This window comes from Balaenoptera musculus, chromosome 1 (genome assembly GCF_009873245.2).
Source record: "Balaenoptera musculus isolate JJ_BM4_2016_0621 chromosome 1, mBalMus1.pri.v3, whole genome shotgun sequence".
Classification (NCBI taxonomy): Eukaryota; Metazoa; Chordata; class Mammalia; order Artiodactyla; family Balaenopteridae; genus Balaenoptera; species Balaenoptera musculus.
The window spans coordinates 85,476,974-85,504,304 of record NC_045785.1 but is presented as its reverse complement, the minus strand read 5'-3'; the positions used below and the strand labels follow the sequence as shown (position 1 = coordinate 85,504,304).

General features: G+C 37.0%; 1 protein-coding gene across 1 annotated transcript in view; it reads left to right on the top strand.

Moving 5' to 3' along the window:
• DPYD (dihydropyrimidine dehydrogenase) overlaps positions 1 to 27,331 on the top strand; it is a 794,060-nt gene that overhangs the window by 747,953 nt on the left and 18,776 nt on the right.

The window sequence follows — 27,331 nt, the reverse complement described above, 5'->3', positions numbered from 1 at the left end:
AATCTGTCTGGTCCAACTAACGATATATTAAAATGCCAGAAATATGTGCTATTTGGAGCAGGGCAGGGGGAACCATTTGCTTCAGTAAAATGATAAGGAAGGAGTTCATTATGAAATTTTTTTCTGGTTCCTACATATCAGGCATTGTGTCATTGTAAACCATAAATCCACCGATTGATCAGTGACTTTCACACAGAGATTGGAAGTGTGAAATACTTCTTCCGAAGTTGTTTAATGAAACAAAATCCAAGGAAAAAGTGAAATGCAAGAAACTCCAGCACGATTTAAAATGCAGGGATGGAACTTCACAATGGCAGATCATATTTGGCAGGGACACAGATTCATTACTGCATATTGACTTCTATATGCTGAGGGCTCAGAACCTTCATCGTCCTGACAACTCAATAAAAGTATCCACCTAAGCCCAGCAGTGGCTTAATATGAAATAGGATGCTTAGGATGTTGTAATGTAGCTTTCTAAAAATCTGTTAAAGATTAGATAGGAAATAAAATAGAAAAATTAGGGAACAATGAAAGAATAAAAACACAAAAGTAAATATTGATATACATTCATGTATATTTTCTTGGTTAATAAGTGCTCTCATCCATTTTTAAAGCATCTAGGTTTCTTATTTTCTTACATTCAAAGGACCAATAAAGAAAAATTTCGTAAATAAGCTAGTATATAAATGTGATGTCAAGGAGCATATATATTTTTCTTCATATATTTACTTTTTTTATCAGATTTAGAAAGTAACAGAGTCCTCTGGGCTATTGAAGGTGCTATATTTCAAACCCTATTCAGTTGAATTTTTACTGGTTTTCTTAAATTCACTTGATAGTACCAATTTCAGAGGGTAATAAAGGACCAAGTCTCAATGAACTGGTCAAACTCCAACCTTATTATTAGAGGCAGAATTTATTAGAAAAATAAATTTTATCTACAGGAACTGTGGTAAACTCTTTGTGTGTATATCTTAGTACTGGCTGGTATGCAAGGCAAATATGTTTCTGATATGTAAAGATACCCAGAATTTTCAGAATGTTATTGTTGGCATTAAAATTTTCAGTCTATATTTTATCAACTTAAAACTGAGAGTTTTACCTTTAAAACAAATTAATATGTCAAAACCATGTTTCCCTGTTCCCTGGTCACGTGGTAGTTAACCTTTACTCTGAAGATAACGGAGGATGATCTGATCTAACTAGGTGTGAGTATAGAAAAAAGAAAAATCTGAGGGTATAGGCAATCTTATATTTAATCAGACTAATCAGAGCAATGCAATTGAGGACTAAAAAGTCAATCAACGACATTAAACAGTCACAAAATGATCATCCACTAGTCTCCTCAATAGACATACTCTTCTAGGTACAGTTTTAATGCCAATCTTTGGAAGGAAATAGAAAGATAGCGAAGAGACCTAAGAGTTTTGTTCTGTTTTGTTTCTTTTCACTGAAGGGATAAAATGAGTGACATTAGGAAAGATTAAAGCAACAAGGTTTTTAGAGAACAGTAGATTATTTCAACAAAATTTACTTGCTTACTCTCTTCAGGCATATAGCAGGCTGACTTTTTGTATGGCATATGGTAATTCTCTGTATACATATAGGATGAAGTCAGATAAAATTGGCTATAATGAAGGTTAAGAGGTTTGGTTTGGAAATAAAGAAGAATTTCTTAACTGTTCAGAGTACTAGAAAGATTGATGAGCAAAGTTGCAAAGTCTCTATCTGGGAGGTCTTTGAAAAGCAAATACATGACTCTATTCTAGAATATTCTTTTATCAAAGATTAGAAGTTGGATGGATTTCATAGTTCTTAAGTTTTATAGTTCAGCACTCATAAATATTTATTTACTTAACTAATTATGTTTACCACCACCCCATTACCCCCACAAAAACAAAATAAAATAAAACATCCTGCCTAAAGCACAGACTTCCGAAGGAGTCTGCCCTCTCCTTAAAAGCTATTGGTGGTTCCCCAATAAAATAATACAACTTATAAAGCCTATCTCCAATATAATTAGCCACCGATCTTTCTAGATTTATCTCCCTTTTCAGTTTCCCTCCAGTAAACATGTCTGCAAGGTAAGTGGATTACGTGATTGTTATTCCTCAAATGCATTCTGCTTCTCTTAACACCATTCCCATTACATTTAATGTCATTCGTCTCATCTCTGCCACGGGAAGCACTGCCATTCTTCAAGATTCAAGATAGTAAACCCCATGTCTTGCTCTGGACTTGAAACATAAGCTAACTTCTATACGTCAGAATCAACTTGTAGACATAGGCCAGCTGCTGTCTCCTCTGCAGTGGCTGGCATGGTACCTATACCATAATGGCCCTCACTGAATGACTCTGCTGAAGCGTGCTGGCCCAGTAGCTGAAGCCTTGTATCAAACTGAAACCAGCTAGGTTTGTCTCTACAATTCCCAAGTCCCAGGATCTGACTATTTGTAAGCCCACACTTGGGCTACTTCCTTGATCTGGTTTGGAGTTGGGCTTCCTCTCCTCTACCAGTCTCAGTTCTTATGGAAGTCCTGCGGGTTCTCAGAGCAATAGGTGATTTTCTTCCCAAACGCGTCCATGATGTGAGTCAGCCTCCAGGAAACCCTCTACGGCGGGCCTTGGTCTGGGGTGACAACAGAGGTGCAATGCAGCCATTCCCACACCCAAAGGACAACTTGGCAGATGCGGGCCTGTAACGTTTCTTTGGGAAACGTAATTACTGAGCACATACAGTGTGCCAGACACTATGCCATGCTCTGAGGATAATTTAGTGAACAAGCAGTCAGGGCACTTAACATTTTACCTGGAATGGAGGTAGATAATAAATAAGTAAATTATAAAGGAGGTTGAAAGTCACAAGTGCTAAGGAGAAAAAAAGAAAAAAGTTATGTTAAGTGGTCTAGGTAGGGCTGGGGAACGGCAAGAGGCAGGAAAAATTCTCAATTTAAATTGGATGTTTCGGAAGAGTCAGATTTGAACAAAGACTTGAAAAAGCAATTCCTTTGACATGAGATTCCTATTGAAAAGGCAGCAGAATCCACCTCCCTTGTGGGGTCTGCACCTCTCCCAGGCCCCACTCCTGCTCATCCCACCGTGGCCCTGATGGCTGTGTGGCGTTGAGGTGGCCTCCTTCCCCTACAACAGCGCGGCATCCAGAGCAGAGTAAGGCTGTGTCTGCCGTCGTTCTCAAGCTCATTTTACGGTGCCCTAACAGAAAACACAGTGTTGTTCATTACTTAGAACTCTCCCCAAGGATGAATCATGATTAAACAGCCCCAGTTTACTAAAATGACCAGGCTTCACCACCACATACAGACTGCAGATACTTGGCATCTTATTTCCAAAGTGTTTCACAGGCATCTTTAGCAAAGCTAACAAACAATGTAGGCCCAGATTTTTTTTTCTCCCTAGAGACCCTCCACATTTCTCTAACTTGCTGCGCTCACATTGATTTCAAAAGGAGCTCTGCACTCACAAGAAAATCACGGAGGCCTCAGTATGTGACCCATGGTTTTTACAGCCATACTATTTTTAAAAAGGGAAGAAACTCAAAGCGTTTTCACATTTTCACATTGACAGGAATTGGCTGTTTTGACAAGGGGAAGTCATGGCATAGGATTTTTTAGATAAATTAACAGAATGAAACTGCTAAATTAAAATTGCCACATTGATTTCCTTTTTAGCTCAGCTGTGCATTATATAAAAGGGTCAGAGGAAGGATTTATTATGGGCGATGAGTCTCTGTCGTCCACTAAGAGAGATCAGTGTAGAAAATAAAGTTGTCCATTTCAGACACCCTTTGTCTTCAAGGAACGCTGTCTAGGGGGCCCACGGGTGGCAGAGGCGCTGAAAGGAAATGGAAATTGATAATCGGTCCTGTTAGGCTGATTCTCTGCATGTTCAATTCATATCCTTTTGAAAAGAAGAGATTAGGATGAAACCTCATTGAGGAATACACATTTTGAAGAAAATAGAAACAAAGGTTCTGCGAGGCTATTTCAGTTGGTGTCAAATGTGAGAACAAGGAGACACAAACTTATATGAAGAAAGGGCATTAACAAAATCCCCAGACAAAGAAGGAGCTAATAGCAAATATATGCAGCCGTCTTTGCGGTTGCTCACAGGAGAAGTGGTACAACTTGATTTACAAAGGACCTGGATAATTATTTGTTACTTGGAGCCAACCCTGCTTCTCCCTCTGCAGAGGGCAGGCACTGACCATCTGCGTGTCTTAGTTTTGCTTTTGTGTGGATGAGAATTAGCCACATTTTTGTGTCTGGTAAGTATTGCACGAAGAGATGTTTGAAGCACTGGCTTTGTTTTGTTCTAAATCTTTAAACTGTTCCCTCGGCTTCGGTCAGAGGATTATTGCACATCTAACCACAAATAAATTGAAATATCAGCTGAAGAGAGCGCGTGTTGCTCGCTGATGGAATAATGGACGGCAGGTGGTAGAGGGTTTTGTTTTCAGAAAAGCACGGGAGGCTAGAGGTGACAAGAGTGATTTTGTGAGAGGGCTGAAACTGTCAGGATGAAGTCATGGGGGTCAGTAGTGCCTGAGCTGACCTTTTTAAACAAACCCTGAGAAGACCTTTTACTGGATCCTCACAGCAGTAGAGTATTCATGCCAGAAAGGTTGCTCCTCCCTCTCGATACTGAGAGCTTTAACAAAAAGCCTATTTTCTATGATAGGGCCCATGTCCGTGGCTTCACTCACCGGGTAGCCGACACTCCCTCTGCTGTCAGCGTGTGACTCGCGATCCTAACTGCTCACCTATTCCTTAACACCTTCCTTCAGCCTTTGATATCATCTCCTGTCAAATCATGGAAATCAAGGGACTGGGCCGCAAAGTGGGACACGCGGTGTGCTGATTTCCATGTCGTTGTCTTCAGCGGTCTTCTCGTGCAGGGCTGTTACACGGAACTCCTACCTGACTTCTGGGGACACGCTGAAGGGATGAGATGTGTTGTCGATGGCATAAAATTGACGTCTTACTGGTTGTGAGCCAGAGTTATAGAATGCACGGCATTGGTCTTTCTTTTCAAATACTCTTCTGCTTGGCCTCTCATACGTCACTAGCAATCACAATAAATAACACACCTAGTGTGCTTTATACTGAAGGCTTTTTATTCAAAATTGCCAGGACCTGAAGGCAAGAACCTTTTGTCTCCAAAGCCTGTGAAAAACAATGAGGAGTTTTTTTGCCTTTATTGCTAAATAATATTACATTATTTTTTGTCTCATTACATCTTTTTGAAATGATGATAGTTTGTCTTACATACATAAGAGCTATCCACTGGGGGAGCTGTGCTCCTTGCCCAGGTCAGTGTGCAGATAGCAGGTTCATCCCAGAGTCAAAGATCTCCAAAGCCACGAACCTAAATTGAGAAACTTCTTTTCCATTTGCAACCGGCACAGTAATTTTCTCACTAAACTTCAATCCTCAGATGACCTGGTCTAAACCACTGAAAGGTAAATTATTAAAAATAAACAAATAAGCTTTTACAAAGTTTTGAAGCAGATTCACCGGACCATAAAACTTACAATTAGTTTTGTTGTTGTTGTTGTTGTTTTGTTTTGTTTTTCGGTTTGGCTGTATGTACTTCTCTAATATTTTGAGTAAAAAGAGAGAAATTTGGTAAAAGATCCCTTAGAGAAGCCTTAATTTTTGAATCTGGCAGAAAAAAATAATTTAAACAAAGACCTTAATCTTCTTATCTGATTCCAGGCTCAGTATTCTTTTCAGTAGATGCTGCTGTTTCCTGGTACTTAAACAGACAGAAAACCTAATAATGTCACTCATTATTGCTGGATCTAATTTTTTTTTTATTTTTTTATTTTTATTTATTTATGGCTGTGTTGGGTCTTCATTTCTGTGCGAGGGCTTTCTCTAGTTGCGGCGAGCGGGGGCCACTCTTCATCGCGGTGCGCGGGCCTCTCACTATCGCGGCCTCTCTTGTTGCGGAGCACAGGCTCCAGACGCGCAGGCTCAGCAATTGTGGCTCTCGGGCCTAGTCGCTCCGTGGCATGTGGGATCGTCCCAGACCAGGGCTCGAACCCGTGTCCCCTGCATTGTCAGGCAGATTCTCAACCACTGCGCCACCAGGGAAGCCCTGGATCTAATTTTTGACGCCCTTGCCATCCCTACTTCTTTGCAGAAGCCAAGAAACATGGGAATCTATTTTATAATCATCTACTGCTTTCTACACATGTACATTTAAATGCTCTGTATGCTGGGAAGCCAAAGTTTCTGGCCTGAAAAAGAAACGCTGAAAAGAAAGAGTAATCTAATGTTAAAAAGAAAGAGCATCTAGGCAGAAGGTTAAGGACAGGGGCAAAATAGACGGGGAAAAGAAAGAAGGTGTTTTCACAATAGAACCTGAAGATTATAAAGAGAGCTCAGGATGCTCAGAGAAGGGAAGGTCAGCCTGCAGCAGGGGGAAATACACTGGATCTACAAGGAATATGCTCTTCTCCTGGGTGTCAGCAAGGACTGTTTGGGAAATAACCAAAATTAATTAACTAATTAATTAATTAATTAACTAATTAATTTTTAAATGACATTTGAAAAGAAAAAGCCAATAAATAGATAAAATTACTATGAAAACTCAAAAAGGAGGAAGTAAAAATATATTCTGTAAGAATGAAAACAGAAGTAACCTCAGATACAGGAGAATTAGAGAATAATGTGTTATGTATAACTCTTTGGCCATAAAATCTAGAGAGAGTAGCTAATTTCTCATCAAATATAAACAAGAAAAATTTTGAAATATGTAACCAGTTACCTATAGAACTGGAAAGCAAACTTTAAATTTTACCATTAAAAATATATCAGGCAAGAGTAGTTTTGCAACTGAATAGCTGATAGTTTTGTCAGAGTTTCTATGTTATTTAAACAATCCCTGCTTATAGAAAGATACAGAAAACCCCTCAATAAATTTATAAACCTTGATCAACTTTACTACTAAAACCAGATAATACTGCAATAAAAAATTATAGACCATTTTCAACTTATGAATAAAGATGCAAAATTCTAAACCAAATAATATCAAAAACTGCATCTTTGACATTACAATGATACTAAAAGTTCCAAGCAATGTATCTACACAATGGATTAACTTTCTCCTCTAATCTCTGTATTAGCTTTCTAGAATGTGGATAAACCCCAGTATATAGGTTGAGTCAGTATATGAGAAAGGTGGTAACAGTGCTTGATCTAGCTTCCTTTGAGTGTCCTCTGCAATTATACTACATTAATAAAGCTTCAGCTGATGATTCTGAAGTGATCTTTTAGTGAAGACTGTTCGGGAAAAAGTAGTTCATCCATACATTCACATATACTTGAAAGCATCAGATAAATGAGTGACTCTTGATGATGATAAGGCATTTAATCAATAAAGGTTTTAGTGGGGAAACCTATAGTGTTAGCACATTCAACCTGTCATTATGCTTTTTATCCCACGGGGACTTGAGTTACTTGTTCAAGCATCTGCTGGGATAGATATTAGAAGACAATAACAGTAATTCATCTTCACTACAAAATGCTGCAAGAAAGAGGTTCTGTACAGAAATGAATTCTGTGAGAAGAGCTCCCCTGCATCCATAGCAGATCCAGGGTTGTCATTTCACACCAGCTGTATGTCTCTACACCTCCTAAGCTGGTGTCTCAGTACAATACAGCATAGCCGCCTTTAGAAGGTGTCCATGGTGCAGTCAGCCTGAGTCTCCTTGCTGAACAGTGAATCAGTGAGAGAGGGCAATGCCTGAAAAACTGTAGGTTCTCAGTAAACATTGGTGTAACTTAACTGGATTATTTAGACAGAAGATTATTCAGCTTTCAAATGACATCCGATGTCTCAGCATTTGCAGAGTTTCCATAGCTACTTTTTCTGAACTTCATTATCATATGCAATGGGAAGATTTTATGGACTCATTAATATTTTCCTTCATTTATCTTTTTTTAGATCACGTGCACATGCCCAGTTTCCCTTTTATGCATTTGTCCTTTGCTTCCAGAGGAAGATGGAGTTTAAATTACAGTTGGCTTCTCTCCATGTGTACTTACGTGTGTGTGTATACACATACAATATATATATTTATATAGTATATATTGTTATATATTCATATACATGTTATATATGTGTGTATAGCAGGCCTTAGTGAAATACAGATACCCGCTTTTAAGTGTTTGGGAAGTAGATATCACCTTAATGGGTCTTCAGTGCTTGTAAAATCCAAGCCTTCGCTGTGTCTCACCAACTGTTGTTTACGATCCTCTCTCTACTGATACCTTATTTTTCCAGCATCAGTGTATTTGCTTCTATGACCTCTAATCTATGTATAGTCTTTGTTTCATATTTTTAGAAATTGGTTTTATTATTCTAGTGAAACTTCTCTCATACTCACTGACTTCTACATAAAAAGACTGGCCTACAAAACACATCACTAGCCAGTCAAAAGTGTTCTTTTTCAATCCACAAATGGACCCATCGACACTGAATGTGAGGGTAACTCTTAGCTTGATAGCTCTTCTCAGCTCCGTTCAGTGCAGATGATACTTGCCACCAAAGATCCTTCTGGAGATGCAATATTTTTAGGCTCAGGGACATTCAGAAAACTACAGTTGTTTAGGTAGCTCAAAGTTTTATTCTGAGTGTGTGTGTAAATGTTTTATATGTACATCTATCTAAATGTATGTGTTCCTTCAGAAATATAAATTTAAAATAGCTCACTCTAATAAAAGCTAGTATTAGAATTTTAATTCTTAAAAAGTTTACATTACAGTTTAATTCTTGGAGGCACATTAATTTGCCAACACCCCACGTAGGACAGAAATTTAGTCATGTATTCAGAAATAAACACCTCTAACCTCAAATGTGCACAGTGCTTTGCTGGAGTGGATGAACATTTCCGATTTAATATGTATTTAACAATATTTTAGAATTTGGCCTGAGGTCTGCTTATCATATTTCTGTCTCATCATTGCTTGTGCTGTCTCCCACAACTTAGATTTGCATGGTAGCTACAGTTCTAAATTAATTTTTGAAGCTCATAGTTTTAAAAAAAGAGAACAATTTTTGCCATAATGATAACTGTAATTTTATTCCCACAAAGGTTTTTATAATATTTCCCATTAGTATACCTTTTAAGACAATATTTGTTTTAATAACATTTTTCTGATTATAAAAGTAATATGTGTTCACTGTAGAAAATTAGCAAAATACATTGAGTATAAAAAAGATCACTGCTAATCTTACTACTCAGAGATCCCAACTGTGTGTGCAGGTGTGTGTATACACATACAAACAATAATTTCTCAAACTAAATTAGTATCCTACTGCATATACTGCTCTAATTCTGCTTTTTATTTCTCTTATAAGCATTTTCTATACTTCTTATAATCCTCCTGTATATGATTTTCTATTTAATGGCCATCTAGGATTTTGAGGAATGAATTCCAATTTAGCCAATCCACTATTTTGCAACTTTTAAGAAATCAAAATCCATTTTGATGACAAAGCAAAGAACTTACTGCAGCCAATCTTGGCCCTCTGGGACTTTTCTCTCAAACGTGAAATGTAAGACCATATGAAAGAAGTAGGAACAGAAGGGGACCCCAAAGTCAGTGCCCAGCTTTGATTCTGTGTGTTGACACGAAACATTGCTGAAGGCGCGCGAGCAGTGAGGCTCCCCAGATTGTCGTATGTGTAATAGAACCTGGACCATTGTATAACCAGTAATGGCTTCTTTGGTCATAACTCGAAGACATCTTATTTACACTAGGGTCCTTTTTTCAGCAGTGAATAGATTGCTTTTAAATTATAAACTTGGAAAGGTGAGGTAAAAAGATTACTGAGTATGAGAGATGAATGAAGAAAAGCAGTAAAGCCTGTACAATCAGAAGGATAAGCATCACAGTTCAACTGACATAAGAGATGGATTACAATGGCTCTGAAGTGAGGGATGGTTTACTTAGGAATTTAGCAGTAATTTACATTTAAGGAATCCATTAGTGCCATCACATACACAGTTCCATCACTAGATGACTAACAGGAATGTATGGTATTTGCTTATGATTTTATTGAGTCTAATAAAATATGACATTATCTTTTTGATTCATTTTTATTCAGGGAAAACCTACTTTCCCCGGACTACTGGCTGACGTAACCCACACCAGCCGTTAAATGGCATAATGATGCTGTATCTTTTGACATTGTCTTGTGTATCTTTCTCCCTGTGGCTCATTCTGTCCTAGAAAAAATATCTCCAAGGGGCTGTGCTAGAATTATTCCCTGAACTCTGATCAACAGGAGTTTCTCCTGGAAATAACTAAGTCTATCAACTGCTCAGGTATTTAGCTCATGCAAAGACATTCATAAGAAATAGAAGAGGTGAATTTTGCTTTTTAAAAAATGGTCAGATGTCATGATTTTCTTTGAAGGAACACTATTGCATATGATCATTTCTTCTTGAACTCACATTAATCTTATTTTTAAAATGGCACTACCTACCTCTAGAGTAGATATAGGGGGAAAATAGAATTCAGGAAACAACAGATACCTATCTCAGAAGCATTCAGATCTGGACTCCACCCAAATCAGAGGCGTCCAGTGAGTTCTCCTCTCTGCCTTCTCTTTCTTTCAGATACTCACATTGTTTTCTGGGATAAAGCTGGAAATAAAACAATATTTATTCCCTGCCTTTTTCTGATGATAAGGTTTTTGTTATTGTTTTATACTTCTAAAATTTGGACGTTTATTTATAAATAGAATTTTAGGGATGATGGTGTAATTTTCACACAGCATTGCTCTAGGAATAATGAAATACCATTGTTACAACTACTAACAGTGATGAGAAAGAACCTTAGAACTGCGCCAGTAAGTATTTGGGGAACATACTGCATTCCATCAATTATAAGACATGCATTTTTTTCACATTTTAATACCTCTGAATCAGAATGTCTTGCGATTAATTCATGGCATCTTTAAATTAGCAGACTCTGAAGGTGTAAAAAGTTTTATTAATATTTTAAACAATTTATTTTGCTTATATTTTTCCTCTTATAGTATACATAATGATAATATAACATCTTAAAGGTGATTAAATACAACATTGTGCTTTTAATCTGTAATAAATAAAGATAAAATTATCCAGTACTTATAACTGGCATTCTAATACATCAACATAGACCCTCTCCCAAACTCCACTAGACAGAGAAAAACACATTCTCTTGGAATGATCTTCCATAAAAGGAAATTCAAAATCTCATCCTCATTCTGTTTAAAAAACTCACTTTCTGAAATCTAACTAATAGGCCATTGGGCCAGGATGGATTAATGAATGCTATAGATAATCCACCAAAACTCAAATTATTCATTAATATATTATTCATAAATATATTCCCAAAGCTTGATGGGTAACCAGATTAATTAATTTGTTATATATCCTTACCCTTCCTTTCTGATAGTCAACAATGAAATAAAAATCCAAAGTCAAATAGAAGATGCAGCACAAGAACCCAGATAATCCCTAAACTGAGTAGCCACTCCTGGACAACAGAGAGCCTACTATGTTTTACATCCTTCTATAGAATTCAAAATATTGCATTAGAGTATGGATGTCATATTTATATGTGTGTGTGTATGAATGTATATACACACAGTATGCACATACATATTTAATTTCATAGTAATATGTATTAAAAAGGCTTTGACCATTATGTTCTGAAACCACTGCTAAGAAAGCAAGAATGTACATGTTGAAATCTCTTTCTGGTTTATTGGATGGAGATGAGGGGAAAAGTTATTGGGGTTTGAAAATTTATTTTAAACAAAATCTTAAAAAACCCACTGACCTACATTTATTGAAAGAAAAAACAGTCAACTCCAAATGTAATTGTTATCTTGTCAGGTATTTATTAATAGACAGACAGCTGTCATCTTTGTTAAAATGCGCTGAGTTGACAGAATTTCATTTACATAAATGGGTAGACAGTCCTTTTCTTACTTGTCCAACAAACTGGAGACAAAGTGCCTGCCAATGTTTTAATTTCTTTTTCATGTTATGGTTAGAGAGTGAGAAGAATGCTTTCACTCCACAGTGTCATGAATATGATAATCTATGGAAATCACGGAAAGCAGGTACTTAAGTTAAGCATATACTGTACTATGGGATTCCCTGATGAATTCAAGTCTCTTCTGTTTAGAGAAGATGTTGTTGCCTGTGAAGTGACAGACTGCCAGATGTTCGTGAAGTAGCGCGGTAATGGGCTCAGATCTTAGGATCTTTCCCCAACCCCTACAGATGACAGCATTCACTTTAGGCTACAGAATGGGCTTGCCTTCATTCTTTAAGCACTAGTGTTTACATTTACTTCTCAACTATCAAATCTTCATTTCCTTAATTTTACTTACTTAAACATGCGGAGCATAAAATTATATAACTATGTGAGCAATTCTTACTTTATAGAGGGTATGCAGTCTGGATGTGAAATAAACAATTTTCCACCATGTAAAACATGCTTAATCCATTGACTTTCCTTGTAAAAGATGGAAAAATAGTTTACTGGAGGGAGGGGAACGTCAATTCTAGGGTAATGGTAAGCCCATAGCAAAATATGCTAAAGCACATGTAAGATAATAATTGAAAAAACTATAATACACTGCTGGAATTTCTATAATAATGATGATGTTGAAGACAAGGACTAACATTTATTAAGTGCCTGCTATGTACAAAGCTCTAGCTTCATTTTATATACAGTGTATAAATTATATAATCCTTACTACAACCCTACGAAATATTATTCCCATTTTATGAATGAGGCAGCTGAGATATTATGAAAGTTAAGCAAAATTTGACTAGGTCAAAAACCTAGTAAATAATGGAACCAGGATTGGAAGCCAAGCTCAGTTCAAGGACTGCACTGTTTATCCTAAATATACTGCCACCCAGTACCTTCATTCACTAAGAATATACAATGAGTCAGTCAGGGTTCAAGGTTCTGGGGAAACATCAGTGAACAAAATTGATGAATGACCTATTCTGGTAGTTTATACCTTTTAGAGAGGATGGAGAAATGAACTTATTAATTAATTAATTATAGGATTATTATTCAAAGGGAGATACGCAGAGTGTGATTTGGAGGGCCTACTTTAACTGTAAAGTCCCTAAGCCTATAGGAATTTATAAGACTTGAGAAAAGCAAGACCAGTGTGCCTGCAGTATAGTGAATTAAGAGGAGAACAGTAAAAAAGAAAACTGAAGAAGTAGTCGGGGACCAGATAAATCTGCAGTCATTGTGAAGCTTATAGATTTTATTTTAAGTGTGCTGGGAAATCATTGGAGAATTTTAAGCAGAGGAGTGACCTGTTCTCATTTGTGTTTGAGATAACTGCTCTGGTTGCTATGTGGAGAATACATTATAGCAAGTCAAAAGAGAAAGCAGGCAGGTCAGTTAGGAGGCTATTGCCATGTTCACTGTGAGAGACAGTGAAGCCTTAGACTAGTGCCATATCAATGAAGATGGTGAGGAGTGGGGAATTTGGGGATGTGTGTTGGGGATGGAGCCTGGAGGTTTTGCTGAAGGATTAATCTACACAGGATGGTAAGGGGAAGAAAGAAGCCAGAATAACCCTAAGGTTTTTACTTGAGCAAATGGGTGAGCAGTCACTCCATTATCTGAGATGGGAAAGATTGGAAAAGAAACCTATTTGGAGTGAAATAACAAGGAATCTACTTAAGACATGTCAATTTTTGAGATTGCTTCTCAACATTTACTTAAATATGTTAATTAAGGTGCTGGACATAAGAGTCTAGAGCTCAGTTTAAAGAATAGAACTGGAGCTATAAATTTGAAAGCCATAGTTTAAATGATATTTAAGACCATAAGACAAGATTAAATCACTTGGAAAGAGTATGTCAACAGAGGGGGAAAAAAGAGTGCCTAGGACTGAGCCTTGGATATTCTAAGTTTCACAAAGAAAGATTTAACCAGCAAAAGAAATACAGAAGTGATGTAGGAGGAAAAGAAGGGTAGTATTTTAAGAAGGAGGGAGGGCTTATCTAGGTTGAATATTTCTGAGAGATAAAGTAAAATGAGCACAAAAATGTGGCCATGTAATTTGAGAAATAAAGGTGTTTGTTGACCTCATTACCAAAGCATTTCCGTGGTTTGGAATGGAGGACAAATTCCTGAAAAGAGTATACTGAGGAGCAAATGGGAGGTGAGGGTGTGAGGGCAGACACGATTAACCATTCTTAAAAGAAATTTAAAAGGCAGTAGATAAATAATACCTAGAAGTGGCTGTAGATTCAAAGGAGTTATTTTATTTGTTTTATGTATCTGTTTTCAGGATGAGAGATTAAAGCACATCTGTGTGTTAATGGAAATACTTTTTTAAAGTGAGAGTGAATCATGGGGTGGGCAGAGATAAAAATTACAGAGGCACATTCCTTCGGATGACCAGGCAGATGTGAGATAGAGCCCTCAGTGGAGCCTTTGAAAGAACCAGGACGCTTCCCCTCATAGCAAGAAGAAAAGATGAAGAATGATAGTACAGATGGGGTGGATTTATAAAATTTAGAATAGAACAATTACTTCAAAAATGTTAACCAATAATGTAATGATCTTTAACCAAGATCATCAACTAACAATGAGAAAGAGTGGCAGTTTTGTTTTTAGGAGGAGAAAGAAGGTATAAGAATGTCATTTTGTAGTGAGAAAGCTCAAGAATGACAGTGGTAACATACCAAGGCTTACTGAGTACTTAGTGCCCATTTGGGGGATGGAGAGCAGTCATATTCTCCAGCCATATTCAGTTTTCAAGTGTAAATATAGAATAGCTGGATAATTGAGTTAAATACGGGCTAAGATTTTGCCTGGTGAGTAAAGCAAAGGGTTAGAGGTTGTTGTCTGATAGGATTAGACTTTAAACAAATAATCAGATAACTATATATCATTGAAAATTGTGATAAATGTTGTATATATTCATAGGATTATTTATTTATGTTTAATCCTATTACATGACAAACTACTACAAACTCCCTGAGGATAGGGATCATATCTATTTTGCCCTCTGTTATATCTTCAATGCTTAGCACATAGAATGAGCCTTCCACAAGAACACATTTTATTAGATCTTTCCCTTGGTCAAATGCCAAAAACCATACAGTAATTTTAGGTGAAATAGCAGCCAAAAAGCTTGGGAAGGACATGGCCAGTCCATATAGAGGAGAAGGGGCTAAGCTTGGAGTTGGGAGACCTAGGTTTGAGTTTGCTCTGCTGCCTACTGTTATGTGGACTTGGGCATTAAGTGTTTGCCACATCTGTGGGGCCTCAAGTTTCAGCAATATTATAATAATCATGTATTGTGGAAATTGAGATAATACACAAAAACAATTTCTAAAACCATAACCGCTATGGTTTTATGGTTTTAGAAATTTAGAGCTCCATAAGAGTTTTAGAGTTTGGTGCTAATGATTCTTAGGACATGTGATATTCAACAATTGGCTGATGTCTGATGAAGCTCAGAAAATTATGTACTAATGGCTGGTTTCTTTGACTGCTGTCCTCATTTTGTGGTATTAGCCAATGCAAAGCATTAGGCTTATCTTTATAAAAGACTATGGCAGCCAATGGCTGGGGTAGGGGGTCAAAAGAACAGTAGCATGTACTGCGCAGCCATATGGCCTTCGTAAAGGCCACAGAATCAAGTGGATTATTCTTTTCCTGAAGCTGAGTATTTGACTTAATGTGATAATTGCCTAGATTCACAATTGTTCAAAGTAAATTTTTAATAAAATAATGGTTTTTGTGGCTATGGTCCATAAAATGTTTTGTTGTTTGATTTTTTTGTTATGAATAGGAAAATGAAATAGTTGGTCATTACTATTTTCTTGATAGAAAACTTTAAACAAAGAACCTGGAAAATACAAAGAAATTATTTGTATTGAGCTCTAAGCCATTGAATCTAAATTGATTGCTGGAACTATACCTTACAATACCTTATCACTACAAATGCTATTTGTTTTTACAATTCCCTGTGATTATCAGGGATTGGTTTATGCAATATTATGGACCAGGCTAAATTTTATTTGCCTGGTCATTAGGCATTAGATCAATCCCACTCTTGCCCAGCATTGTGCATAGAGAGAATCTTTCTGAATATTTTATATGAAAAGTGTTTAGACTAGATCACTTATTGTCATCATTAAGCTGTGACCACATATGGTTAGCTGAAATTTCTTGTCAGCACAGCTTTCTGTTGATTTTAATCCTTCATTCATTCATCAAATATTTAATTAAAGCCAACTATATGTAAAGAATTAAGAGGAATGATAAAACATGTTAAAAAAGTATCCTGTTCTCAAAATGTTTATGATCTATTCAGAAAAATAGAAAATACATAAATAATGATATTATAGTTTAGAAAGTGATGTGGAAGAGACAGAGAGGAAAATCCAAATCTGTGGGGCAAGGATTGCCTTCAGTAGTGACCTAGGTTTGGATATGAGTCTGATGTTACAGATGGGTGTTAGCTAGTGTTTTCTATTCTGTATGCAGAAGCTATTGCTTATGGAGCACTTTGCCATGCATATAAAAGATTCTTTTCCCACGTTAAATACTTCCTACTAGCATGGTAATTAATTATGTTAGAAAAGTCTTTTCCTTTCAACTAAAAACTTGCACTTACTTTTATTTTCTCTCCAATATAAATCTCCTGCTTAGCATAGAAACCCTAAAAACTGACTTTCAAAATGATGATCTTTTTTTCCGGTATGTCCTGAAATGTAACTCCAAATAGTTTTGATTGTATCAAAATGTAACAGTTTTTGTCTTGTGCCACACTTTGAGGTAAGAAGGCTTAAAGCAGTAATCCAGGTGTTTCTGTGTAGGGAAATATTAGGGTATCATATTGAATAAATATGGAAAAGATTGATTAATCTTCTACTCTGGCTCCAAATATAGCCTGAATCCTGAATGCATTTTTTATATTTATAGCAGTCCCATTTTCTTCATCACTCCATTTTTCTGTTTTCCTTTGCTTCCATACCATTGAATGAAGTAATTTTTATTCCATTTTCCCTTATTGGTGTTTGCCCTTGACATTCCATGCAATATTTAGCCATGAAAGCAGTAGCATTTTGAAGGTGGATTTCAAAAGCCAATTATTTCATTCAAGTCGTCCTAAAGCATTGGAAGAACTATAGCTCAGGAAGTCTTTCTTCATGTGTAGCTAGTATTTTGTGACATTTTTATAATTCAGCATACTTCATCTTTATATTGTTTATCATATTGAGCATAAATCATATTTATATTCAATATATTAAAAAAACACTTGGGTTCTACGCTGCTTTATCGTTTTTAAAATGGTAAAAGCTGTATTTTAGTAATCTATTAGTGCCTTCCTATTTCAAAAAATTATGAAGAGTAGGGAGGAAGAGTGGTCATTGTTATTTCTGTTTTACACAGATGACAACTGAGGCTCACAGAGGGCAGGTGATTTGTCTTAGAAACTAAGCGTCTTAGTCTCTGCATCCCAAGACGAGTGACCATTCTGTATATTGCACTGCTTTTAGTAGAAGGGTCTATTTTCCCTTAACAACCTAAAACTTTGAATATACACAAATGCAGTCGAAGTGTATTTGTGTTTTAATCTTACTCACTTGGCAATTTCATGCCTGTTATCACTTATATCTACTTCTAATATGTGTGTAGTTGATTTTGTATAGAGTATGTCTCAGGTGAGTTTGTAACTAGACATCAAACTTTGTAAAGATACTTACAGTGTAGTGTTAGTTGTGATCGTAGGAACTTCCCAATTTATACAGATTATAATAGCTTTCTTTTTAAAATTGTTTTTATTTCTGTTAATTATCTATACAGATTTCGTTATTTAATAATGAGATAACATAGCAATGCTATCTGTGGTTGTACTGATGAAGCCTAAAACAGTTTAACTCCAACCTTAGGAGTTTGATAAACATTATTTATAATATCCATATTTTACAGCTTCAACAGATGCAGAATGTTCTATAGTTAAATAGGAGGGAAAGAGGTATACATCAATATAATTTATGACTCAATCCAACGTTTCCTCCACAGACTATGTGATGCTACCTGGGCAGAAGCCCTAAGGATTTCTAACTGAATTTGAAAACAAAACAAAACGTCACACTGGAAGGAACCTTATACATTATCTGGTCCAACCTCCTCATTTTACAGATAAGAGAACTGAGACTAAGAAAGAGTCACTGCACTGCCATAGGTCACAAGGAGAGCTGACAGCAAGGCTGAGATTGGAGCCCCATCTCCCAACTCGGAAGCAAGTGCTACTTCCAATGTATCACATTATTTCCCCCAGAAAGATGCCTCCCACGGGGCGCTGCATCTTGAGAATGAAGTATATTAAATTCACATTTGGCCGCTAATCATTTTCTCAGCAGCTCTATGGTATTTCATTAACCGCTACATGTAACACTCTGGCCTTTCACCTGTATTAACTTGAGCTCATTAAACTTGAGGCCAGTAATAAACAGGACTAAACTAATACAGATATTTTGCATGGCATGTGTTCAGCATTTTCTTTAATGATGTCTACTGTGTGAGGTGTTTTTCACTTCACAGTTTGTGGAAAAAGAAAAACAGGAAGCATAGATTTCAAGGAATGGAATGTGTGAGTAGTATGCTTCTTTATATCAATCAAAAATACATTAAATACTCATTTTAATAAGCTTTGTAAGTACTACATCGAAATATGAGTGACAGCGTAGCAGAGTCTAGCATCTGGCAGACTAGAATTTGAATCCTGGCTCTGCCATTTATTAATAAGAGAACTGGAGCAAGTTATTTAGCCTTTCTGAGCCTCAGTTTTCCCATCTGTAAACGGGGACAAGAACAATACCCACCTCATGGGGTTGCAATGAAGAAGAGATTAGGTACTCATGCGCTTTGCAAAGGACTTGGTGTATAGCGGTGCTCAATAAATATGCTGATTTTGATGACGATAATAATGATGGTGCAGTTCCTTCCTGTATAGGACTTACAATCACCTCTCACTAGAGGTATTGTTGAGGAAGTTGATCTCCTTCACTTCTCCCCCAATTCATCATCACTACAAAACACAAGCAGGAGTCCTCCAGCATGCACGGAAAGAAAAACCAATCCTATTTCATCCCTCCCAGGTTCCCTACCGCCATTGTTTTATGTTCATTTTCACTAAGGTGTAACTCTTCTGTAGTTCACAGCCTATGAAGCCACCCATGAACACAGTTCCCATGTGATTTTGAAAATGTTTGAGACTCTGATTGAGCAGGGGATGGTGAGAGAGGAAGGGTCATTTGCAGAAAGATGAGCAGCAAAGAGGTAGAGACAGAAGTTTGTCAGAGAGGGTTCTGTGTCAGAAAGAATGAAAGCTAGGTGGTTTCAGGCAGGAGTCCCTGTCAGAGCAGGGGTGCAGCAGCTGGGGGGTTGTGAGGGAGTGAAGATCAATGTGTACTGTTGGAGTTGGGATGTGTAGTCAGTATTGGCTGTCTATTTTCCAGAGTACTGTATAATCTTTTAAAAAATGTTATGTCATCTATTTCCCTTTTCTGCTACAATCGGAATCCCATCTCCAACATTCTGGATCATTCTCCTCTTTTTTCTAAAGCACCTACCCACAATTCATCCTTCTTTCTGCCACCACAAAGCGCTGACTACATATTTTCAAATATCTGGTGTTTCCCTACACCCTGAAGAATAAAAATCCAAACTGCTTTGCCCAGAATTCAGAGGCCTTCATAGATTTCCCAGCTTTACCTGCTACTATTCCTCAGGCACTTACTCTGTTTTAGTCATGTAAGAATAAGTTCATTCTGTAGTTTCTTAATGTTTCAACCCTTTGCTCATCCATTCCTTTCTCTTTTTTTCCCCCTTTCCAACACCACACACTATTTCTCCCTTTTATAATCTTTCATCACAATTTAAATTCCTCCTTCACTAAGAAGTCTCTTAGTTGGAATTAATTGCTCATTAGATCAGGGTTACATCAAACTGTGTGTGCATCTCTTCCTCTGTTTATCCCTTTCTTCCTTATAGTTACCTACATAACCCAAATGTCACCTGAGATCAACCAGTCCCATCCTTCTGGATATTGCTACAAAATTCCTAGAGATTATGTTCTCTATGTCACTTCTGGCAATAAATTCCTATTCCCACTGATTTCTGAATCTCCCTCAAATCTTATCTCTTGTTGGTCTCTATTCTTTGAGAATATATGCCAATCCAACCATGAAACTCAACCCTATTTCCCTGACTTTCTTCCAAATTTCTCTCCAGGATATGTAAGTGGGTAGGAGACGTTTTTAAAGTTTTAGGGGTCATAGAGGAGGATTTGGATTGCTTAAAATTGGGTATTAGCGCTTCCTCTTTATAGAAGTACTCCAGTCATCACATCAATAGGCTCTTCTCCCTCTACATCTCTCGCTTTTCCTTCTCTTCCTGCACGTTCCTCTTCCCTGTCCTCTCTGCTTTCTTTTTTTTTTTTTTAACATCTTTATTGGAGTATAATTGCTTTACAATGGTGTGTTAATTTCTGCTTTATAACAAAGTGAATCAGCTAAACATATACATATATCCCCATATCTCTTCCCTCTTGCGTCTCTGCTTCAAAATTCTTCTGCATTTCTCATGCATAGTGGTTTGACCATCTCTTTGGTTTTGTTTCTCTTCAGTCATGCCATCAGGGCTTAATCTCCCGAACTCCAAGCTAAAGATATTGCTTTAAAAGTTATCGCTTTAAGCAATGAAGTTTATTTCTTTAGAGGAATCTGCTATACATCATTTAAATGATATTTCAATATAAAACAATAACGTTCTCACCTCAGTTCCACTGAATATGAGTCAGTCTTCCTACAGGCCATAAACTGCTTTTGGAAAGAACCACCTCCTAGTTGTCTTTGCAGCTCCAGCACCTGCACAGTCCTTGGCAAAAAGCAAGTCTTAATCTCCTTCATCCTTTGCTGGCATTCCATTCATGTTAGCTTTTCTTCTCTTGGTTGACATTCTTCCTAACATACATCCTGACTTTATCACTTCACAACAAAATGTGCTCTGCTTCCCCTTCACGGAAGAAGCTGCTCACCCTTTGTATCTTATGAAACACGGAGCAGAGGGTCAGCAGTCTGCTGGCTCCCAGCATCTCTTCCAAAGTATCACCCTTCTCCCTCTGGTGTTTCTTCCACTTGGAGGATTTTCCTCCCCTCTCCTGACCCTCACACCTCCAACTTCACTACTTGCCAACCGACTTTCACCCTATCCTTCAGAACTCAGCTCGGATGTCATTTCTAGAAAAGTTCTGTGCTCTCAGCCGGGATTAGGGGCACATTGTCATTGTTCATCTGGCATCCTGGGTCACCTGTGCCACAGCCTCTGTCTTGCAGAATTGCAATTGCTATTAACTACAGGCTCTTTAAGGAGACAGATTGTCTTTTATATATAAATGGTAAGTGTCTTGCACTCTACAAGTGTTTTTTTTTTAATTTATGAATCACAGCTGTTGTGTAAGTATGATATAATTTTTAATTTTAAAGAACCTATTTCTGTAACTTAATTTCTTTCTGAAAGTAATTGTTTGGGATTGTCTGACATTTCAAACCACCAGCAGGATTTTTAAAATACATTCAAGATATTCATGCATGCATTCATTCAATAATTTTTCAAGTTTTGAAAAACCTATTGAGAAAAAAGCTAAGCAACAAGCCAAAAACAAGGGGGGGGAAAAAACATATTGAGTACCTGTTACGTGCTGGATCAAAAACTAACTAGGACCTCAAGTGGAGAAGATGGAGGCAGAGGCGAATAGTGATAAGGCAGTGGCATAAGTGCGAGGCTAAAAAGTGCCCATAGTGCCCTGCAGCACTGCAAGGGGCCCCTAACACTGGGGACAGAGGGGAGTCAGTAAAGGACATTACTGCAATGCTGTGAACACCGAGCTGAGAGGAAAACGCCAAATGGGCGTGTACCAGGTAAAAAAGACAGGGTGGGCTCGTTGTAGCATGAGCAAACGTGGAAATACAGAGCCTGGTACACAGTGCAACATAAGCAGTTAAGGCTTGTGGGAATAAATTGGCAGGCATGCACTTTACAAATATTATTCCATTTAATGCTTATACCAAGCATTAAATGTATCGTGAGTTAGATACTATCATTCTCATTTCATTGATAAGGAAAATTAGTAGCAGAATGGTTAAGTAATTGGCTCATAGTCACACAGCTAATGAGTGTAAAACTGTGATTTTAATGCAAATTTGACTTCTAAATCAGTATCCTAACCACTATGCAAATGCTGGCTTTCTGCTTTCACTATGAAGCATGAGTTATCTTTGCTTTTGACTGCTATAGACGTTGCATTTTTGATCAGAAGTTGTCCACTTAAATTTATGAGGTTAAACTAAGAGTTATATTTCATTAATTTCATATATTTTGCATGTCCAACTCCAGTGTCCCAATTTGCACCACTGGGCACCACATAGTACTACGGTAATATAATGTACAGACGGTCCTTCTCTCTTTGTCTTCTTATTGTTTTCCACTGTCCAAATCTGATAATATCATGAAAAATGGCTTACTGTTATATGAGTGATTAAGTATTACAAGCCAGTTATTCATGGGGAAAACCTGAGTTTCTGAATGTAAGCCATGTGAAAGCAGATTTTGGAATAAAAATCAGGATCAAATGTAAGTAATTGATTACTGTCATAATTGAAGGAAGGGAAGAAGAAAAGTAACTGAATTCAGACAGAACAGAGCAGAGACCTCTCATGTCTGTCTCCCACACTTCCTTGCATCACGCCAAGTGCACAATGATTGAAATTAGGGTGTGCCCGGTCAGAATGGCCATCATCAAAAAATCTAGAAACAATAAATGCTGGAGAGGGTGTGGAGAAAAGGGAACACTCTTGCACTGTTGGTGGGAATGTAAATTGATACAGCCACTATGGAGAACAGTATGGAGGTTCCTTAAAAAACTACAAATAGAACTACCATACGACCCAGCAATCCCACTACTGGGCATATACCCTGAGAAAACCATAATTCAAAAAGAGTCATGTACCAAAATGTTCATTGCAGCTCTATTTACAATAGCCAGGACATGGAAGCAACCTAAGTGTCCATTAACAGATGAATGGATAAAGAAGATGTGGCACATATATACAATGGAATATTACTCAGCCATAAAAAGAAATGAAATTGAGTTATTTGTAGTGAGGTGGATGGACCTAGAGTCTGTCATACAGAGTGAAGTAAGTCAGAAAGAGAAAAACAAATACCGTATGCTAACATATATATGGAATCTAAAAAAAAAAAGGTTCTGAAGAACCTAGGGGCAGGACAGGTATAAAGACGCAGACGTAGAGAATGGACTTGAGGACACAGGGAGGGGGAAGGGTAAGCTGGGACGAAGTGAGACAGGGGCATGGACATATATACACTACCAAATGTAAAATAGATAGCTAGTGGGAAGCAACCACATAGCACAGGGAGATCAGCTCGGTGCTTTGTGACCACCTAGAGAGGTGGGATAGGGAGGGTGGGAGGGAGGGAGACGCAAGAGGGAAGAGATATGGGAACATATGTATATGTATAACTGATTCACTTTGTTATAAAGCAGAAACTAACACACTATTGTAAAGCAATTATACTCCAATAAAGATGTTTAAAAAAAAAAAGAAAGAAATTAGGGTGTGCTAGGAACACACTCAGAGAACCCAGGTTCCCAGCCATCGTGCTCCTGCATTTTTTATTTTAGGTATCCAAGAGTACTCCGTTGCCTTTCTGAGTTTTGTTAAAGATCAACTCTTTGAAAGTTTGTTTTCTTCACTTTTCTCTTTGTTGGTCATTTGATTGAGATTAAATAGTTTTCCAAGGAGCTTTGTGTACAATGCCTTTAGATAACTGCAATAACCAGATATACTTGACATATAATTCAGCCTGACACCACCCCTTAATGAATGACAGGAGATACTTATAAAATTAGTCGCAATGATAATTACACACATTACGTATGGAAATTATTCAACCTTTAATGTAGGGAAGAACAGTTCCTGGCCCAGAGTAGGCATTTGATATTGTATATGTTGAATAAATGACAAAAGATAGATAGTGTAACTAAGTCATATGTGAACATGTTTTTGTAAAAAATATAAAATAAATTCTTAGTCGTGAAGCATACTATATCCTTTACCTCTAATTTATTCTTCAATCTGTCAGTGTATACACACAGAAATGAGACATATATATATTTGGATTTCAGGTTTATACTGAGTGCAAAATATATATACAATTTAAAATACACACAGATATATATTGCACTCAGTGTGTGTGTGTGTGTGTGTGTGTGTGTATATTTACAGTATATGCACTATATATATACATATATATATCTCGCACTCAGTATAAACCTGAAATCATTTTATCTTTTAACTTCTTACCATTTGAATATCAAAGAAATTACTTTTCTTGCCCTCATTGTTTCAAATCAGATGAGAGAGTATGATTAGGAAAATAAGAGTTGATCTCTTACAACACTATAGACCAGTACTATTAGCCAACTTGCGGCCATTCTCATAAAAATTATGCAATTTAAACTGGAAGATACTAGTGCCTGCTTCTATTAGAAACAAGAACCCTCTTCTACTTCATAATATGCTCAATTACCTTTAGATTGATCCATGAATAAATTATAATCCAAATAGACCTCTTTACCTTAAAGCTTTGCTGGCTTAAGGTATCCTTGTTGATTCATTTTGTTGTCACTTTTCTATCGGCAGTGTAATGCTTTTAATATCTGGACAGAGACAGTTTTAGTGTGAGATACTGTTATCTTTAAATGAGTAGGATTTAGCTTTTCTGGTGAGGACAAATTCATCAATGATGAATCCCTGGAGAAAGCATTGAAACAAAAATCACACCATTTCTGAGCTTTGTTCAGCTCATCAGTTACAAAGCAGCTTTCGAGAGTCCTAAAGAACTTTTTCCTTTGTTTAAGAAATATAGCATGACGCTCAAAACTGCTCTCTTTGAGTTACCGCAGGCTACAACTTTTTCTGCAAGAAAATAATGAATGAAGAGGAAAAGCTCCTGCTGCTGGCCCTGTCAGGCCCTGCTGCTTCTCCTCCTGCAATAGGAAATCAATTAACTATATGTTCAGACAGAGATTTGAACTAAATGCTTTATTAATCATCGCTGATTGCACACATATACAGTGGCCTGCTCTGCCTTCACCTTCACTCTTCCTTATTTTTATTTTGACCAGGTTTGTTCCTTTGGCAAGATCTGAACACAAACATATGCCTAAATGTAATATGTGATCCTCTGGTGCAGGGGAGAATTGATCTTTTTATTTGCAGAAAATTTAACTTTTCAAATGTTCAGTTCTCAGCTCTCCTAGAGGCATTCTAACGTGCGATATAATAATAATTTTTTAAAGGCAGTGAAATTTCTCATACTAATGCAGAAAGCAAAATGACTATGGCAGGCTTGAAGTTTTGGAACCTGGTACTACAACACTTCGGCCTCTGGGATCTCCATATGGCAGTGAGAAGCTACATGCAAATAGACCCTCTTTGATTTGGAGGTAAATGGCAGAACGGCCAGGGGGCAGTCACTGATATTCTGTGTGGGTGTGCTTTCAATTTAAAGAAAACTTTGGCAACAGTTTTCTTTTTTTTCCACTGATTCTTCAACCCACACACAAAGAAAATCCTATAGGAATCTCTATGTTAAATTGAAAACCTCTCCTTAGGACTAGTTATAAAAGATTAGCACATTAGAATCATAGCACCTTTAGTTATGGAAAGGCTGCATTAGTTAAATATGGTAAATGTGGTCAACCATGGCAAAAAAGTTACAGAAAACATCAGGTGGTTGGTGTCTATTCAGACTGTATTCTATTCTGAATCAAGGGATTTCCTATTATTAATTATTATTATTATTATTACCATTATTGGAACAATTTGAAATCATCACAGTTTAAATTTAACTGCTTTATTTCTCTCTGGATAAAGAATAATCTAAATGGAAAAAAATATCTCCTCTGGTCTATGTTTAAAAGAAGATAGATTAAAAAGTTCTGAGAATAATTTCTTTTGAATAATTTTACAGAACATTTAGGTGGAATGAGATAGTGTTGAGGAAGGTAAGGCCTCATCAAGGAATCAGGATAATGGTTCAGATTTTCATAGAGCTTGCCTTCATCATGAGGGATCTGCTAGACTCAGAGGTCATGTGTTTCACACTAAGAAGTCTTGATAATAATCTTCAAGGATATAAGATTAGGGTAGAGGTGTCCTTGATGTGTAAGAGAAGTGTGGGGAGATTGATATTCTGACAAGATTTATATCAAGTGGAGGTGCATTCACCAAAGAAAGGACCCTCGGGGCATTTCTTTGGCACAAAGTGTAATCCGTAACACCTCACCTGCCCTAGGAGAAGAATCATTTCATAATAGGACAAGCAAGCACTGTCTTTTCTGCATTAAAGGGGCTTACATATGTGATAATATTGAGGATTTGTTTTATACTCTATTTTATGCTTTTTAACAAGACAGCATCACTTATTTTACGATAAAATAGATACAACATATTCATATATTTTCTCTCTCTGTCATATCATTTCATAGTACTGTAATCATTAAATATTGTAATTTAGAAAAGCATTAAAGTGCAGAGATGAAGTATATAGTTCTGGTTTAATTGTGTGTATTAATTTGGCATTCATAACATTGTTTCTATTTGCTCAACTTGTTGACATAATTACAGTAAATTGGTAATGGAAGTAACAATCTTAGATAGTTCCACATGAATATTTTTTGCTAATATAAATTTTCAGTTGCAGATTGGCCGAATTGGGACACAGTTTAAGTTTAGTTTACCTACCGTAGTGACATCTCTAAAGGACCAGAGAACTCATATTCCTAGAGTGTTATGCAACCTGGTAGGTAGAGGCCAGCGTTTTAAAACAAGTGTGATTTTTTCACCTAATTACTTGCTAGGGCAGAGATCAGGATGACCTTGGAATGCTGTAGTTTTCCAAGCCTTCATTGGCTAGGTAAATCTGCTTTATTCTGCAGGAGAGCTGGAGGTGGTGGTGGTATTTTTGCAGTCTTTGAAAAGAGACTTAGCAATTCCAGGTTCCAGGCAGACACAGAACATTTGGAATTCAGTGGTGTCTATCACCAGCAGTATATGTCAGTAAAAGTGAAGATCAAAGGTTCTAGAAGAGAAGGACAAAGTGAAGAGGAAATAATTGTAGGATAATGAATAGTGTGAGGGCATATTCGT